The following is a 19,969-nucleotide window of genomic DNA, read 5'->3' as shown; positions in this document are numbered from 1 at the left end:
GCAGACTGATGAGGGTACCATCTGGGGGCGGGAGGGGAGCGATAAAAAACAAAAAGCCAAAAATGTCATCTAATTAAAAAAAAAAGGCAACTTGTAAAATACGGATGACTTAGATTCCGGTACAGGGGAGCATCACACAACAGCAACAGCAGGGAGCTACCAGCCAATGTTCTCCCCCTCCCGTGGCTGTGGTCATGTTGGGATTTGTAGTTTCTGCATGGATCAGGGTGGCTGGGGCGGGGAAGGGAAGAGAGCGGAGGGAGCCGGTGAGCAGGGCTCTGGCTACCTCAGGAAGAAGTTGCTGGAAGTGGGGGGCAATGGGTGACCCAGTTTCACGGTGGTGTCGCGCCTGCTTCTGCCAGCTCGGTGTGCTGGGCAGGGGGCGCCGGGGCCACATCCGGCCTGCTTCCTGACCAGGTGAGCTGTTCAGGCTCGGGGCCTGCGGCTTGTACCCGGCCCCTGTCCCGTTTTCCTCATCTTCAGTGCAGCCGCCTGGGAAGGTGGAAGCCTAAGAGGCGCTGCCGGCAGACCCATCTCCACGGGCAAGACCTGCGCCTCCAGGGCTGGTTGAAGGCCCAGGACAGCTCCAGTGCCCCTGGACGGAGGGAGGGATGAGCACAGCGACCGGGAGAGCCACCCCACACCGCCCCCCCCCCCCCCCGTCCCTCCCTTTTGTTTACCTGGCTCTGGCCTCACTTTCAATTAGTAACACCCTCCTTCCAGGCCGAAGGTCTTTTGATTCTCAAGAAATAGATGCAAAAATGATGGCAGTGGGGGTGGGGAGTGGGTTATATGGGAAGCTTTTATGTTTTTTAATGTAACATTCTTTATGATCTATTAACTTTAATTTTAAAAATGTGTAAAAAAAAGAGAAATGGATGGTTTTCCAAAGCGTAACAGACAATGGACACGTTGGACATGAAGGCCGCGCGAGGGGCGGAGCCACGTTCCTGGCCTGGCCTCTTCACCTCTAAGTGGCTCCGACTCCACACATACTCCGGCCAAAGTATGCTGGTGGGTGCTATAGTCCCATTTTGTGATCCTCTCTCCCCAGGGGCTGGGCTTTATTACTGGGAAAGAAACATATATAATAAATATAACTTATTAGCTAAGTAAGTTATACCTGCATTGCTAGGGCTAGTAAAGATCTCTCACAACTGCAGCTCTCCAGGTGTTGGCACTTCTATTACCATCTGAAGGTTCTTCTTCCTTTTCAGAATGAGATAGAAGCAAAGAAACAAAAACCAAAGACCAACGATCATGTTTCAGAGATGTTAGGGGAGGGGAAGGTGGGAAGTAGGGCTGTGTTTAATTGGGGTCCTGGGGACAGAAGGATGGGATGGACAAGTCCCCAGAGGCAGGTGGTCTGGTTTGAGTAGGTCTGGGCGGAGGTTAGATTTGAGGCTTCGGGTGTCCCCGACGTTAGCGGTGCTTTGCTTCTAACTGGGCTGCTCTCTGAACACGAGCATCTTTTGCCAAGTAGAGATGGTATTTGCTCTGAAAGGGAAGAATTGCGCCTTTAAGGACAGGCCGCACTGGAAAGAGAGGCAAGGGACCTGACCGAGCCATCGTGGTTCTGCCTTTCTGGTTACTGCTGACACACCAGTGTCTGGGGCTCCCCTTTTACGCTTTTGATCTGAGGGCCGTCCGAGCCCCCATACTACTTGTTTCTTTTTCTTGCAAACAGCAAGATCTGACTCTGAACAGCTTAAGCCCCAAAGGGAATGTATTGTAAAAATATTGGGGTGCTCAAAGAATTGAAGGCAGGGTTGGGTTATTAGGGAGGAATGCTGCCTGCCCTGGGGACCTCAGGAGCAGGGGCCCGTGGACTCTGCCCCCGGAGCGCGGCCACGAACCCTGCTTGGCAGAGCTGCTCTTGTGTCCCGGGACCTACGGGTCAGGTTCCGGGAGAGACGTCTGGTTGGCCTGGTTTGGGAAAGTCTCTCCAAGGGCCACTTGTCTGTGGCTGGGGCCTGGTGTCACAAGAGAACAGATGGGGATGAGCCCTGGGATGGGGTGGGGGGTACTGGGACACTGTTTGAAGGTGCGCTGGGATGACTGAGACTGAGAAGGGTCTGCTGTCCTTCCTCCTCGGCTCCCTGCTAAACAGACCCTTTGCCCTTCCACGACCGCACTTGAACGCGTCCGCTCAGCCTCTCCCAGATGGGGCAACCCAAAGTCATGCTCAGCTGTTGCAGCCACGATGTCAGGAGCTCAGAGTGGAGCGTCTCTGCCAGCTTTTTTGTATTTTGCTGCTTTGCTGTTAAGCACATAAAATTTCCTGATTATTATGTCCGGGACTGCCGTATGACCTCCGTGGGCCCTGGGCACTTCTGCCTCTGAGGACCCCTTCTTCCTTTAAAAAAGAAGATTAAAATTATATTTTATGATTGTGCTGATATAAAGCTGAATATATTCATATTATGCATTAAATTTTTTCTTTGACCCAAAGTTCATTTTTTTTTCTATTTTAAAAGAAATGAAAACATTTTCATGAACCCCTGGACATATCTCGGGCCCTAGAGCACCGTGCCTACTCTGCCTAAGGGACAAGTTGGCTCCTATTGTCTTTGCTGAAGATTTTATGTTCTAATAAAAAAGATCCCTTTTCCCATTTAATGAATTTTATCTCTATCAACCTATAATGTTTAGTGTTTAAAGACTCTGCTTTTCTCGTTTACTTTATCGGATTTGTATTTGCTTATTCATTTGTTTTTAGAACTTTTTATTCTGGAAAATTTCAAACATACACAAAAGTATAGAGAATAGTAAAATGAATCTCCAGATGTCTATCAGCTAGGAGTTGATAAAAATGTTCAACTCATGGCCAGTCTTTGTTTAGTTTCTACCTCACTCCTTCTCCTTTCCTACCATCTGTGTTATCATTTTTTTTTTTTTAGGAAGTAGCAGGGATTGAACCCAGGAGCTCATACATGGAAAGCAGAGCCCCTGAGCTACATCCACTCCCCCTCTCTTTAAAGTACAAAATTCATACCTTGTCCCCATTATTAAAGATGTGAATCCAATCCACCTGGGTGGCACCTGGGCAAGGGGCTTTTGAAAAAAGTTTCCCCAGTTATTTCAAAGTGCATCCTGGGTTGGAACTGCTGTTTATTCCAGAAATAAGCAAAGTGGGAAAGGCAACCAAATGCTTCAGCCTTCACTAGGGACCTGATGTATCTGGCAGAAGTGCTTTCAAGTGCAGGTACAGAAAACTTGACTAACAGTGGTTAAAGCAAATAGAAGTTTATTTTTCTCACATAACAAGAAATATGAGGTGTTGGTATTGGTCTGATTGCTCGATATCATCAAGACCCCAGGCTCTTCTTTGCACGGCACCATCCTACAATGCTGGCTTTGCGTCCTCATTCTTGTTACCTCATATTCTCAAAGTGGCTGCTTTAATTCCAGTCTCCACTTCATCATTCAAAGCAGGAGAAAAAATAGGGCCAGGCACATCGTCTGTTCATTAAACTCCTGCCTCTGGGTCACAAAGCCACCCTAATTTCAATTAGGAAGTGAATATTTAATGGGTAAGGTGGTAAGGATGTCTGCGAGGTCAGCATGTCTGCCACGCACTAGTTGAGCCAGCACGTGGGAAGTCAATTTCCAGCACCCCTGGGCAGCACCTGCTAAACCGGATGCTGGTGCTAACTTTTGAAGGAGCTGGTCATCAAGTCCGTGAGGTTTGTGTATTTTCCTCAGCTAAACCATAAACTTATTTCTCTGTGTTACAGCTGCTCTCTTTCTAGTTACAGCACTGTCAAACATGACACCAACAAAGAAAGTTTAATTAGACGCACCCAAAACCATTGAGGTGTAGAAACGCCTAACACCACTTTCCTCTGTCTTTCGGGAGCAATTTTACGGCCATTGCAAATGCTTTGAATGACTAAGTCTGCGCCCAGTAGGTACACATGCAACGTGGGAAACTGGAAAATAGAACCACCCCTGAGCTGTACTATTGGTTTAAACTACAAATAACTGCAGCAGGCCCTTCCTGACACCGTTCGAGGTGGCGCTAGGCTCAGCAGTGCCCTCCTGGCACACAGAACGAGTGACGCTCCTTCCCTCAGCCGCAGATCTTGAGGCTCGCTGGTTAGATGAGCACAGCATCGCGCTTGCTCCTTCCCAGCGAGCACCGTGGAGGAGAGCTGTCGAGGTGGCTGTCGGGAAGATCAGCAGCTCTGGGGGCTGTCCTGAAGGTCCTGGGCTGGGACTTGGGGAACCATCCCAGCGTTCTCCTCTCTCTGATGCTTGGGGGCGACGCACACATCGGAGGCTCCAGCTGATTTTAGGTTAGTCTGCTGTGCTTTTTGGCTGTGGACCACTGATGCCGTATACATGTTAGTATTACGTTCAGCTGCGAGAAACGGAAAACCCTGTGAACAATACTGGCCTAACCAAGACGAGTCACTTTTCCTCACACATAGAAACCCAGGGCTGGTGTGGTGTTTGAGAGCGTCAGGGGCTCAGGGACCTTCTGGCTTGTTCTACCAGCCTCAAAACACCTCCTCGCCCTTAGGTCCAATATGATTTTTTTTTTAAGATTTATTTTAAAATTTATCTCTTTCCCCTTCTTCGCCTCCCCTCAGTTGTCTGCTGTGTCCATTTGCTGTGTGTTCTTCTGTGTCTGTTTGCATTCTTGTCAGGTGGCACTGGGAATCTGTGTCTTTTTGTTGCATCATCATCTTGCTGCATCAGCTTTGTGTGTGCAGCGCCACTCCTGGGCAGGCTGCGCTTTTTTCGGGTGGGGCAGCTCTCCTTGAGGGGCACACTCTATGCGGGGGACACCCCTGTGTGGTACGGCACCCCTTGGGTACATCAGCATTGCATGTGGGCCAGCTCACCACATGGGTCCAGGGTTCAAACCCAGGACCCTCCATATGGTAGGTGGACGCTCTATCGGTTGAGCCAAATCCACTTCCCCAATATGATTTTTTGAGTTCCAGCTTTCACGTTTGCATTACAGGCAGGAGAAATGGGTAAGGAAGGACCCATCCCTCTCTTTAAGACCCTGTTCTAGAAGTTGCATGCAACCATTCTGCTTTTATCTCATTGGGCAGACTTGGTCCCAGGTCACACACAGTGGGAAGGAGGATGGGAAATTAATACTTGTTCTGGAAGTCCATGTGCCCGATTAAAATGGAAGGTCCTATTAAGAATCGTGGGATATGGGAACAATTAGCATTCTGTCATTCCATGTCTCTGAACGAGTTCTTGAGTGAAATCTGTAAATGAGGGATTCTGTAGTGGCTGCTTTTATCAAGTAAAGCAATCCCACAATTTGCATAATAAACTCATTTTTAGAACATACTTTGCACCCTGATGGAGAGAGCTCCAGTGTCGCCTACCCCGTAGTGATGACCTCGAGGCTGGCTCCTCGAGGCAGAGCATTAGAGCAGGGGGTTACAAGCTGATTTGCTTTGCTGGGAGACCTCCCACTCAGGGACTTCTGTTTTTTAATAATTATTATTTTTTTATTTTTAAAAAAGCTTTAGATTACATAAATGTTACCTAAAAATTCTAAGGGATTCCCATATGCCCCCCTCCCTCGCCCTCCCACACTTTCCCACATTAACAACATCCTTCATTACTTGGTACATTTGTTATGATGGATGGACACATACTGAAGCACTGCAACTAACCATGGACTGCAGTTTACATTTTAGTTTGCACTCTGTCCCACACGGTTTGTAGGTTATGACAAAATCTACACCGGTCAGGGACTTCTCGAGGCACTCAGAGCCTGTTAAAGGCTCCCAGGGCTTGTGGCCCGTCTTCGCAGCGTTCCTGCCCCCGGAGCCCTCTTGAGTTATGACTGTTTACATGTCTGCCTTGTAGACAGGGTCGCTGGTCTTGTTAGAGCAGGATGGTTACAGTACATATCATGTCAAGGGGATTTCCATTCATTAGACATGTCAGTTAATTGAATTCTTGGAGACATAGGCTATATAGTTGTTTGTTTTTGTTTTTTTTTGGTACTGGGCTGGGGAATGAACCTGGGACCTTGTATGTGGGAAGCCGGTGCTCAACCACAGAGCCACATCAGCTCCCTTGAGTTGGTTTTTTCATTTATTTTGCTTGTTTCTTTTTTTTAAGTTTTTTTTAAATTTAAAAAATTTCTCTCCCCGTCCCCCACCCCCCCGCCCCAGTTGTCTGCTCTGTGTCCATTTGCTGCGTGTTCTTCTTTGCCCGCTTTTGTTGTTGTCAGCGGCATGGGAATCTGTGTTTCTTTTTGTTGTGTCATCTTGTTGTGTCAGCTCTCCGTGTGTGTGGCCCCATTCCTGGGCAGGCGCACTTTCTTTCGCGCTGGGCGGCTCTCCTTATGGGGCGCACTCCTTGCACATGGGGCTCCCCTACGCGGGGGGCAACCCTGCGTGGCAGGGCACTCCTTGCGCGCACCAGCACTGCACATGGGCCAGCTCCAGATGGGTCAAGGAGGCCCGGGGTTTGAACCGCGGACCTCCCATGTGGTAGACGGACGCCCTAACCACTAGGCCAAGTCTGCTTCCCTGTTGTTTGTTTTTTTTTATTTTTATTTTTTAGGAAGCTCCAGGGACCGAGTATGGGACCTCCCATGTGGGAAGCAGGCACTCAACCGCTTGAGCCACATCTGCTCCCTGGCCATATAGTTTTTTGTATCCAATACTCAAATTCCAGTGGTTCACAGACAGCTGCCTACTGGACTGTAAGGCAGCGCTGACCAGCAGAACTTTCTGGATTCATGTAAATGCTTCCACATCTGTGCGTTCCAGTATGGTATCTACTGGTATAAACGTGGCTTATTTTCTTAATCTAAATAGTCATGGTTGCTTGGGCAGCACAGCTCTAAGGCACCTTGCTGTTTAAGAATCCATATGCACTGGAATTCACTGTTAGTAATTTGAGGAAGAGACCCAATTTTAATGCAGTCTTCAGAATTCAAACGTTCCAGTTAATTTTTGTTCCTCCTTTCCAGTAGCAGGGCGCTTTATGGGAAAACCTTTTGCCTTGGTCTTGGGCAGAGTTTTTTTTTTTCCTTAGGCAGAATTTTTCTCCACAAATGGTTTCTGAAAATTTTGCTATTCTAGGGTTCGTGTTTTTATGGTCCATATTCTTTTTTTTTGGTCCATATTCTTTTAATCATAAAATCAATAAGAAAACAGAATTTTGGTGGTGCAGTTGTTCTTTTTTAAAATGAGGTTAATTGAGGTGTATTTTACTTACATTCAGATTCCCCCTTTATAGCTATGTAGTTCTGTGAGTTTTCACAAACGTATTCAGTTATATAACCACCCCACAATCAAGATGAAAAGAATAGTTCGATCACTCCAAAAGTTTACTCATGGGCACAACAGGTTTTGAGTCATCCCTGGTTATTGTGTCTTTAATGTAAGGAAACATTTTAGGTCACGGTTCTTTCCAGCTAATCAAATTCCTAATTGGGAATTCTTCACATCTAATTGGAATGAATTGCAGCAGATAATTTTCCAGCTCATAATTTTATGAGGCAGAAAAGCTCAAAACCTTGTTCAACAGTAGTCATGCTAAATCATTATTGATCCAGATAGATTATTTTAATTAAAGAGTTTGAATAAGAAAGGGTTAAAGAAAAATGAAGTGTCTAAAAATATATATCTTCTCCAGTCCACCTCAATTAAAAGCCAGTGTTTATTTTGTATGAAAAAATTTACAGAATACTGATCACAGGAACAATTTGCCAGTTGCACTGAGTAAATATTGTTGATATGCTGTAATTATTATTATAATTATTTTCCATTTATCTGGTCTTCTCCAGCTTTTTTTTTTGTTTACTATTTGCATGGAATACGGTTTTCCTACCTTTCACTTTTAACCTGGTTGTGTCCTTATGTCTGAGGTGGGTCTCTTATAGATAACATGTAGAGGGAAACGGACTTTAGCCCAGTGGTTGGGGCGTCCGTCTGCCACATGGGAGGTCCGCGGTTCAAGCCCCGGGCCTCCTTGACCCGTGTGCAGCTGGCCCATGCGCAGTGCTGATGCACACAAGGAGTGCCCTGCCACGCAGGGGTGCCCCCCGCGTGGGGGAGCCCCACGTGCAAGGAGTGCCCCCCGTAAGGAGAGCCGCCCAGCGCGAAGGAGGGAGCAGCCTGCCCAGGAATGGCGCCGCCCACACTTCCCGTGCCGCTGCCGACAACAGAAGCGGACAAAGAAACAAGACGCAGCAAAGAGACACAGAGAACAGACAACCGGGGGAGAGGAGGGGAATTAAATAAAATAAAAATAAATCTTAAAAACAAAACAAAACAAAAAAACCATGTAGACAGCTCTTATTTTTTTAATCCATTCCATCAGTCTATGTCTTTTGATTGGGGAGTTCAATCCATTAACATTCAGTGTTATTACTGTAAAGGCATTACTTCATCCATTTTGTCCTTCTCTGTTGTCATATCGTTCTATTGGCTGTCTTCTTATCCTTAGTTTACCCTTCCTAATAATCTTCATTTCTAAACTCTTCTTCAAATCTCTTGCCCTTGTTTTTTCTTTTCAGGCTGCACTACCCCCTTAGTATCACTTGCAAGTCTGATCTTTTGGTAGTCTGCGAAGACTTTGAACTCACCTTGCGCGCATCAGCACTGTGCGTGGGCCAACTCATCAAATGGGTCAGGAGGCCCTGGGTTTGAACCCTGGACCTCCCATGTGGTAGGTGGATGCTCCATCCATTGAGCCAAATCTGCTTCCCTCACCTTCATTTTTGAAGGACAGTTTTGCCAGATACATAATTCTTGACTGGCAATTTTTCTCTTTCAGTGCCTTAAATACATCATACCACTTTCTTCTCGCCTCCATGGTTTCTGAAGACAGGTCAGCACTTAAGCTTAATGAGTTTCTTTTGTATGAGATGCTTTGCTTTTCTCTTGCTACTTTCAGAATCCTCTCTTTATCTCTGATATTTGTCATTCTGAATAGTAGGAGTCTCCTCAGATTTTCTCAGGGTACGTCTCTTCAGATTCATTCTGTTTGGGGTGGGTTGTCCTTCTTGGATGTTGATATTATGTCCTTCATAAGGGTTGGGAAGCTTTTGGTCATTTTTTCCTCAAACATTCTTTCTGCCCTTTTTCCATTCTCTTGTCCTTCTGGGACATTGATAATGTGAACTCTTGTTTGTTTCATGCTGTTATCCAATTCCCTGAGACTCTGTTCTGTTCTTTCTATTCTCTTCTCTTTCTGTTCTCCTGTCTTTTCCAGTTCAGATGTTCTGTCTTCAAAATCACTAATTTTGTCTCTAAGCAATTCAAATCTGCTCTTATGTGCCTCTAATGTATTTTTAATCTCATTCATCATGTCTTTCATTCCCATAAGGCCTTTTCTTTGCAGGCTTTCAAATTGTTCTTTATGTTCCCTTAGCATCTTCTTTTTTTATTTTTATTTTAAAAAATACACTTAGATTACATAAATGTTCCATAAAAAATGCAGGGGATTCCCATATGCCCCACTCCCTACCCCTCACACTTTCCCACATCAACAACATCCTTCATCAGTGTGGTACATTTCCCAGTGTATGCTTTTTTCTTTTTTTTTAAAGATTTATTTTATTTATTTATCCCCCCACCTCCTTGTTTGCACTTGCTGTCTGTTCTCTGTGTCCATTTGCTGTGTGCTCTGTGTCTGCTCATCTTCTCTTTAGGAGGCACTGGGAAACGAACCTGGGACCTCCCATGTGGAAGAGAGGTGCTCAATCACCTGAGCCACCTCAGCTCCCTGGTTTGTTGTGTCTCTCGTTGTCTTTCCTCTTTGTGTCTTTTTTGTTGCATCATCTTGTTGCATCAGCTCCCTGTGCTTGCTGTGCCAGCTTGTCTTCTCCAGGAGGCAATGGGAACTGAACCTGGGACCTCCCATGTATTAGGCAGAAATCCAATTGCTTGAGCCATATCTGCTTTCCCCCAGTGTCTTTTTAATATCCTTTCTTCTTTAGTCATATTTTCATCAAATTGATTTAGGAGTGATTTAGGAGAGTTGTATGATTATCGCTGATTAATTGTATTAAATCCTGTACTTCTTCAGGATATTTGGTTTGCTCTTTTGTGTGGCCATCTCCTGTTTCCTAGTATGGCTTATAATTTTTTGCTGATGTCTAGACATCTGAATATGCTGGTGAATTTACTCTGGTGGCTGATTTCTCTCTCTTGCTTCTTGCTTTTTCTTTTTTTCACAGATCTTCTTTGATATTTGGTTTAACTTATTCTCAGTCTTTAAGATTGTTCAGGGAAGTGGACTTGGCCCAGTGGTTAGGGCGTCTGTCTACCACATGGGAGGTCCGCAGTTCAAACCCCGGGCCTCCTTGACCCGTGTGGAGCTGGCCCACGTGCAGTGCTGATGCGTGCAAGGAGTGCCCTGCCACGCAGGGGTGTCCCCCGCATACCCCCACGCGCAAGGAATGCACCCCATAAGGAGAGCTACCCAGTGCGAAAGAAAGTGCAGCTTGCCCAGGAATGGTGTTACCTGTAGCAGTGATGAAAGGCAAAATGTCAAAAACAATGCTTTTTCATTTTTTTCATTTCTTTGATACCCCAATTTATTTTTCTTTTTTTAAATTTTTCTAAATTTCTATGTATTCTATATCTAACCTTTAAACCCATCACTATATTCCATATTTCTATTAAGGGAGCCTGGCAATATATTGGGCTTCCTTTTTGGAGAAGTTTTGGACTACAAAAAGGTTCAACTATGGTGGGGGAGGAGCACCTGTTTGGGGTGTCATTGGTGGGGGGGGCACACGGTTGGGAGGGAGTTCTCCAGGGCATGTATACAGGGTACATAGAAAGGTTTGGATATTTTCATAGAGGTTTCAGTTGGAAACGACAGATGAGAGTGTGCTGGGTTCCTGGCCAGGGGAGCTCTATCACATTCCCCAATGGAACAACAACAATCCTCCAAGTGTAATGGCAAAGACCAATAAAGGTGGATGGTTCAGTGATGATCCCTTGATACTGATGGCTCCAATTATGAGCCTGTGTGCCTGAAATATGAACTAGGCCTATAGCTGTGAGGTGCCTAAGAGTTACCTCCAGAGAGCCTCCATGTGGCTCAGATGTGGCCACTCTCCAATCCAAACTCAGCATGTAGATGCATTGCCTTCCCCCCATCGTGGGACATGACTCTCGGGGATGAGTCTCCCTGGCACTGAGGGATTACTACCAAGTACCAGCTGAGGATGTAACTACAAAAAGACCATGAACAAAGAGGTCAACTCAGACTGGCAGAATATCTCAGCCTGCATGTAATATCAGGTATTAAAAGCTGCTTTTTGACTTTGGATAGAAAGGAAATGGAAAGGGCAAGTGAGTTTATATGCCTGAGAGTCTCCAAAAAAGAGTCAGGAGTTCATCAGGGGGTGATGCTTATGCCTGCCTCAGCAGGGTACCAGAGACAGCCAAGGTAGATGGAAACCCAGGTGCTTGTTCTCCTGAGGGCTGCAGCGACCCACAGGTTCTCTGGTCAAGGCAGATGGCTCTGGAGTTCAGGGCCATTTTCAGTTGGCCCTACTTTGGAGTTTGTGTTCCTTAGTGTGATGGAGTTGGATTCAGATATAACCTTTTTATACATGCCTCTTCTGTCACTTTTACCAGACCTGTGGTTGGTGTTTGGGTTGTTGTATACTCAGGAGACCTGAATCTCTGAACTGTCCATGTGATAGCCAGGCCCTGGGCCTCAGCAGACTTGCGGCTCCTACCCTTTGGTTTCTTGGACTTACCCTGGCCAGCTGACAGTGAGATGAAGAGGGTCATCCACCATACTAGGGAGCCAAGAGTGCCTACAGCTGCAAGCAGGAGAATTGCATCCATCATCCATGTGGAATCTAAACCCCCTCTTGATGTAGACGGGGACTGGACGTAGCCATCCCAGGTCCATAAGATGGAGGAATAGAGTATGGATTAGAGTGGACTTACTGGTGGGGAACTATTGTGATTAGTAAGGGAAGAAATTGTAGTAGTGATGTGGAGAGGGTAGCCATGGTGGCTGCTGATGGTCGGGGAGGGAAGAAGAGATATGGTGTGGGGGCATTTTCAGGATTTGGAGTTTCCCAGGTGGTGCTGCAGGGACAAATGCTGGACATTGTATGTCCTGTCGTGGCCCACTGGGTGGACTGGGGGAGAGTGTGGACTACAATGTGGACCACTGTCCATGTGCTGCAGCAGTTCTCCAGAATATATTCGCCAGGTGCAGTGGATGTGCCACAATGACGGAAGAGTTAGTTGATTTGGGAGGGGTGGCATGTGTGGGGAGGGGGGTATATGGGGACCTCATATTTTTTGAATGTAACATTTAAAAGAAAATAAAGAAAAAAAATAAAAATTAAAAAAAAATGAGGTAACTGCCAAAAAAAAAAAAAAAAAAAAAAAAAGAATGGCATTGCACACACAGAGAGCTGACACAACAAGATGATGCAACAAAAGGAAACAGAGTTTCCTGGTGCTGCTGATAAGGATAGAAGCGGTCACAGAAGAACACACAGCAAATGGACACAGAGAGCAGACAACTGCGGGGGAAGGGGAGAGAAATAAATAAAAAAATAAATCTTAAAAAAAAATAAAATCGTTTAGCTTAAGTTTTCAAAATTGGGCCAGGGACTCACTAGTGTGGCGTAGATTTTCTCCCAAGGGTTGGATACAGAGAGTGAGAAGTTTTTGTCCATGCAATTTCCAGACAGGCCAGCAGATGGTGCTAGTTACCCCCACTTAATATCTGGGGAGTGGAGGAGGGGAGCCCTTCGGCCACCACAGGGGCTTGGTAACTCATGTTTGTTGCTTCAGGTTCTGCGTAGCTCTGTCCCTCACCCTCCTGGGAGTTGTGTAGCACTGTCCTGGTCTGCTGACCCCAAAGCAGGTCCCTCAGACAGCTTTTGGCTCTTTTGTGAGCGCATTTAGCTGCGCTTGTTAGTCTGTTGCCATCTTTCCACAATTATACTATAAGGAACAATTTTAATAAATAAACTGGATTTACCTTATCTGTTTAAATTCTGCTTTATTGAATTATGCCTTGATGTAGGAGAATTTACTGAGGCAATACACTAAAGGTACTTTTTTAGGGCTGCCAAGTGGAAGCAAACTGCTGGTGGTTTATTGGTACTGAAGGAATATGTCAGCCAGATTACTGTGGGCATGTTAATCAAAATTGATTTAGTAAGATCTTCCACTAAGGAAACATCAGAAATAGCCTTAACCACATCGTATTGACTTTTCCATAATTTAAAGAGCTAAATATATGTGAAGTACTGAGAACAGTCCTGGCACTTAGTTTAGCAAATGCTACATAAAATAGTTCACAATGAACTTTCCAAGACCTTTTGAGTGGCCAGAGAGAATTGTTAGTGAGGAAAATGTTGGAATGAATTTTCTCAAGTTTCTCCAATTCTTTTTATTTTTAATCATAATTGTTAATTTGCACATTCTTCTTGGGATTAAAGGAGGGCAAGTGGAGTTCTAGAGATTCATTTAAGCAGGAGCTTTTCCACTTCCCAGAACTGCAATAAGTAAATCCAAGTTACATGCCCTTGGGCTGGTGAAATCCCTATAGAACTTTTTTGGTTCTCTGGATCTCCCTTTTATGTTGCTAAGCTGCCAACTCAGATACTTTCTTCTGCTTCTCCTCTAATATTCAAAATAGCCCTTCTTATTAGATTAGGTTTTCCTAATTGAAAGTTAACTTTGATCCTGTATTCCAAAGTCCCTGGAATTCTTATATATTGTTCTTTACCAAAAATGTCTTAACTAGAGCGTAGAGTATCCTCTGAAAGATCCAGTATTGCAACAAACTGGGTGGGGGAAGGTTGGGCCTGATCTTTAGGGTAAAGCTCCTTTAACTCAGAAATAACAAGGCCAATCAAAAGAGGGCTTGCTGTAGCCTCCCTTTCTGTCTGTGCTGAGAGAACGGTGTCCTCAATGTCTACAAGCTCTTTATCTTGGTGTTTGCCTTTGCCTTGGTGCCAGCACTTTCAAACTACATGAGTATCTGCTAGATATGGACTTTAAAAAAAGCTTCCTTAACCTCTTTTGTAGTTTTATTAACTTACTAGTGGGTCTGTTATGATTTTGGGATTCTGATAACCCCAGATTGAATGAGCCACGAACAGACATTTCATCTCCAATCTCCCTGGCTTCTCAAATGCCTGTTCATCTTTGAGTTCTGTAGTAGTTTCTCCTGCAGGTGGACCTGCCTCCATTAAAAACTACTCAGAAAGGAGCAAGATTATAAACTCTAGTCTGCTTGTCCAATATGATAACCTCTAGCCACATGTGTGGCTATAATAACTAAAGTTTAGATAATTTAAAATAATATAAAAAATGTTAGCTCCTTAGGTGCACTAGCCACTAGCATTTCAAGTGCTCAATAGCCAAAGTGGCTAGTGGCTAGTCTACTGGACAGTGCAGATACAGAGCATTTCCATCATTGCAGAAAGTTCTACTGGGCAGAGCTGCGCTAGGTGTTCTCTGATGATCCTCATTTTACAGACACCAGGGCTCTCTGCCATTTCAGACCTTCTCCTTTACAAAATTGATGTTGAAGGGCTTCCTTCTGTTGGTATGTTTTCTTAATATTCAACTCTTTGAAAATATAGTTGGGTTGGTTTGGCAACAGAGCAAAGATCAGCATAGTTTCACAGCTGCTGTTAAAGGCATTGCCAAACCACAGAAGCACTGGCGCTGCCAAAGCCTGTCCACGCGGCTATGTTTGCTTTGACTCACGACCTTTTGTAAATCTAACTTCTTCTCTGACTTTTTTTTGTTAAGAATGTTGGAGTATCCCAAATTGTTGACAATTCTTTTATTTCTTGTTCCAAGTCTAGATTCCTCTCTTGGCCACTAGGGGGAGATAGGATCCTATTTATATGCTCCATTCTTAGAGCGCCTGCTTTAAAGTCAGATCCTTTTTCCTTCCTTCCTCCCTCCGTCCCTCCCTCCTTCCCCCTTTCTTTTTCTTTCTTTCTCTTTCTTTTTTCTTTCATTCATTCATTCTTTCTTTTTTTCCCCTTTTCAATGGATAATCTGGCCTTTTCCTCAAAACCTTTAGAGCAATTTTTTTTGATTTGAATCTTTTTTTTTTATTGACTTTGTAATAATATTACATTAAAAATATATATATGAGGTCCCATTCAACCCCCCCCACCCCCCTCTCCCCCCCCCAACAACATTCGTTCCCATCATCATGACACATCCATTGGATTTGGTAAGTACATCTTTGGGCACCTCTGCACCTCATAGACAATGGTCCATATCATGGCCCATACTCTCCTCCATTCCATCCAGTGGGCCCTGTGAGGATTTATAATGTCCGGTGATTACCTCTGAAGCACCATCCAGGGCAGCTCCATGTCCCAAAGACGCCTCCACCTCTCATCTCCTCCTGCCCTTCCCCATACCCATCAGCCACCATGTCCACTTTTCCCAATCCAATGCCACCTCTTCTATGTGGACATTGGATTGGTTGTGTCCATTGCACCTCTATGTCAAGAGGAGGCTCAGATTCCACATGGATGCTGGATGCAATCCTCCCACTTTCAGTTGTAATCACTCTAGGCTCCATGGTGTGGTGATTGTCCTTCTTCAACTCCATCTTAGCTGAGTGTGGTAAGTCCAATAGATCAGATTGTAGGTGCTGGAGTCTGTTGAGGCTCAGGACCTGGCTATCACATTGTCAGTCCAGAGATTCAAATCCCCTAAATATATCTTAAACCCCAACATTAACTGCACCTCCAGCACATTAGCATGAAAGTCTTATGAAGGGAGATCCCATCTGAGTCCAGATTCATCACACATAAACACCATTTCCAAAGAGGGGCCATCTGCCCTGGTAGTTAACCCCATCGGCCATGACCATAACTCTCATGGGTCTCTTTAGCCCTCAAAGGAACCAATATCTGGGGGTTGTATCTGCTTTATCTGTCTCTCTGACTCTGCTCAGTTGTGCATGAGGGCAATCCTTCTGCCAGCCTCCAGACTCTTTTTTAGAAACTCGTAGCCATATAAAACCTTTAGAGCATTTTTCACGAGAATTAAAAACACCCCATGGTTGCCAAGCTAAAAGGGGAAAGGAAAGAAGCATCAACTTATTTGCTTGGCATGATTCTGTATGACAATCGTCTACCCGCAAAAGGCAAACTTCCCAACCCTACGCACTGCTTAGAATTCTGAGTTAACTCACGGCTTTATGACTGTACTTGGAGGATACTAGGTCAGGAGGAATTCTTGGTCAAGCAGAAAATGAAGAGCAATCTCTTTCTCCATGTCAAGCCTTAAATTAATCCATTGGTTCTTTGTATAAGGCAAGCAGTCAAAATGTGTTTTCAACTAAATCCCTTTTAATTATGCCTCAAGATAAATATTAAATTAATCATAAAGTGTTAAAAATATGGGTTTCTCAGCCCTCTGCTGATGAGGTTTGTTTGTGTGTTTGTTCATTTGTTTCTTCTTAAAATCCCAAACAGTGAAGCCGCTCTTATCTTAGGCAATGCAGGCAATGAAAGGCTCATGCATAATCACACTCCTTGGATGCGAGACTCTCTGGGCGCAAAGTGGACTGCCTCCGTCTCTTTACCAGGATGATTAATAGTGGATTTATCAAATTGCAACTTCTTTCTAATTGGGGGCACTGAGAGATGGGCTAACCCTCTTCTCTACTAGCGATATTGAAGACTAGAAAGCATGGCATCGAGTGAAAAATAAAATTTCACAGAATATTTCATGCTTTTATCTGCATCCTTTGTTCATAACTTCATCTTTTCAAAAACAGTTTAAATACTAATAGGTTTCATAAAACATATGTAATAATAAATTCAGAATGAAAAATTATTACATGGGTTTAGCTCTATGTCTTCTGTAATAACCAGAAGAGTTAGAATATATGCAGAGTTCCGCAAGCCCTCCCAGTGAATCAGCAAACCTGGTGATGATCTTGGCGACCCCTGGCATAGCCTTTCTTTGGGATTGGTCTCGGTATCTAATAATATTTAATATCCCCAAACCCGAATGATAGTCATTATTTATGATCATAGTTCATCAAAATGATTTCCTGTAGCCGCCTACAAGAAGGTCAGTTAAGAAAGGAAAACTCATAAACTCATAAGCCCTGCTGTCTTTGAAACTTGATATTCATCTGGGGCTATTGTAAGAATTAGCAGTTTTCCTGACTTCTATTATATACAATTTGGACTTCGTGGCACACCACACCATGAAAAATGGCTGAAGCAAATATGGGTTCTGCCTTGGTCTCAAACATCAATTAAAGTAATTTACAAAAATCTTAATAAACTGTATTCTAAAAGCAGATCTATTCTGCAAAGGTGGGAAACACCTTTGGGATTTGATCCTGTCTTTGATCCTGTCTTTGATCCTGTTGGCACTGGGATCTCCTTCCATTGCATGACTCAGATGGACAGAGGGGGTCTAGGATGGCGTGATGACTGTAGAATTATGAAATAAGTCTGCCCCTGTAAGTTGATGCCAATCATGACATAAAAGGAACACTATAAGGCATTATGATATATCTGTTATTTGGAATTCTGATCTTATGTTGACTTTTACACTCAGAAGACATATTCTTAATTTTGACATGCTTCATCAGTCCCGGATGACTTTCAGTGGCAAAGGCCAGGCTCAGTGTGTGTTCCACCTGGAGTACTAAAAGAAATGGTCCCCCTCCTCCCTGGTTGGGAACAACGTGAATCTGAGCTTCCATGATGAAATAAAGCAAATTTCAGGAGGCTCAACATCAGTTACCCTTCCTATTCAACAAAGAGAGGTGATCGCCATCAGGCAGTTTATTTTCCCTTGCCTGGGTAAAGGAACAGCTACTTACCTGCTGGCTCTTCTCTAGAACCAATGGTGACCACACCTCTCAAGCACAGACCTGGCAGGCGACCTGTTAACTCAAGAAGAAAGGCAGTGACATTGGTGTTGGGTGGCTTATCTTCAGGAAAGGACACTCCAGCTGGAGCAACCGTGAAAGAGGAAGTGTTGAATTAAAGAGCAGAAGCTAAGAAACCGTGTCCAGGGCACGATTCAGTGGTAAAGTCCTTTCTGGGGTTTAAAGTTTGCTGGACAAGGGACCTGTGGTCTTCGAGATCAGTTCAGGAGCCCTGAGCTCAGAGGCTACCTTTCCCTCTACAGGTCAGGGGAGAAAAAAACTAGAAAAAAAAAAATCATAGAGAGAGGCTGAGTGTTGGCTTGATAAAAAATGGAGGAGAATTTCTCGGTTTCTTTCAGCAGCGGGGCAAAGGGATGCTCCTCGCTTACCCCCACCTGAAGAAGGAAAGGGGAGAAAGAGTTGGGGGCAAGTCAGCTCAGCTTGAAGGAAAGGTCCAGCCTCTGAGAGTTTCTCCTCATCCATCAGGGCACTCCCCATTGCACCCTGGACACCACATGCTCAGCAAATGCTCCCAAACTCAGGTTGCAATACAACAAATTACATCCCACCAGGGAAGAAGAGAGCAGAAACACCGGTCACACGCGGAGATCCTTGTTGTTCTGAAATGGAAATAAAGATGAAAATGTACTCAATCATGGCGTAAGAGCAGCACCGACTTTGAACGTGATATGACACTTGCACCCCACTCCGCACGTCGCTAGGAATAAAGCAGGGGGTCTCCAGCACCCTGCTGGGCCAAGGGACACTCTGGGCTTCTCTCTCTTTGCCTTTCCAGAATCGGATTTCCGTGGCCTCTTGCGCTCTGTGGTTTTGTTTTTCTCCCCCAGCTATGTTTTTTAATTAAAGAAGGGTCAGTGAGTGGGACAGCAGAAAGGCGAATACCAGCCCCTTCCCCAAGTCGCCTCACGTTGCTGCCTCTACACTGGAGTGTGATGTGCTGACAGGAGGCTGAGCCCCCCCTGAGGCCCCCGCTCCAGTGGGGCCTCACTGCACGCAGTCAGCCCGCGCCTCCGGGAAGGCCAGACCCCCGCGCGGGGCGGTCCCACTGGCCGCACCCCCAGGGCCTGTCTGAGGTCGTGGGGCCTGATCTAGTCACTGTGGAGAGAAAAGGGGGAGACAAGGCCAGCCCAGGACCCAGCAGACAGAAACAATGCAGGGAGCACCCAAAGGTGAAAACACGGCGCAGGCAGTGCGTGCCGCATCAGGGCATTCAGTGGGCACTCTCGGGCTGAAGGGGGTCAGCTCCCACGTCTGTGGCCACCGGGGGAGGTGACGCCTTCCTGCGACTTCCTGGGGCTCGGCCAGGTCAGGTCTAAGCGTGCTGGGGCCACCAGGATCCACTTACCTACTCCCAGAGCCAGTCAGGAGGTGTGACCCCAACGTAGTGACCCAGGGCTACGTGAGGGGACCCAGGGCAGGGCACCTCCTGTTCCTCAGCACGTGGGGCCCTGGGGCGGCAGGGCTGACTCACTCCACTCCACGCTGACAGGCGTGTCCAGGCTGGGGTGCTGCACGTGGCAGGTGTAGACGTCTCCCTGCTGGGGGGTCACTTCCAGCACCACCAGCATCTGGAAGGTCCAGGCTCCATTCCGGATCAGGCCGGTGGACACGACCCCAGCTGTTTCCTCCTGTCCATTCCGGAACCACTGGACGTCAAGGCTGCCTGGGTAGAAATCTGTCACGTGGCAGACAAGCAGGCTGGGTGCTGCAGGGGCCCCTTCTTGGAGGGGGCGACGTCACTTTCGGCTGGACTAGGAGTGGGGAAAAGAATCTCGTTATGACACCTGAGAAAACTAAAGCAGGGCTTTTAGCTATTTATTTTCCGAGTTGATATAAAATGTATATATATCATCTGCTAAACTGTTTGGAGAGGGAGGCTGGGGGCAGCTTAGGAAACTCAATTAGAACTTCAAATGTTACAAGAACGACTTTGTCACTCATGAAAAAAGAGCAGGGAAGACTAGGAGGGGGTCAGAGTGGCACTCTGCAGCACATTCACCAGAAACCTTCCATCTAGTAATACACACTCTTTGGACAGGAAATGTTCACCAGCTATGGAGCTATCGAACTTGACATTTTCCCA

This window comes from Dasypus novemcinctus, chromosome 11, assembly GCF_030445035.2.
Source record: "Dasypus novemcinctus isolate mDasNov1 chromosome 11, mDasNov1.1.hap2, whole genome shotgun sequence".
Classification (NCBI taxonomy): domain Eukaryota; kingdom Metazoa; phylum Chordata; class Mammalia; order Cingulata; family Dasypodidae; genus Dasypus; species Dasypus novemcinctus.
This window is presented reverse-complemented; position numbering follows the sequence as displayed.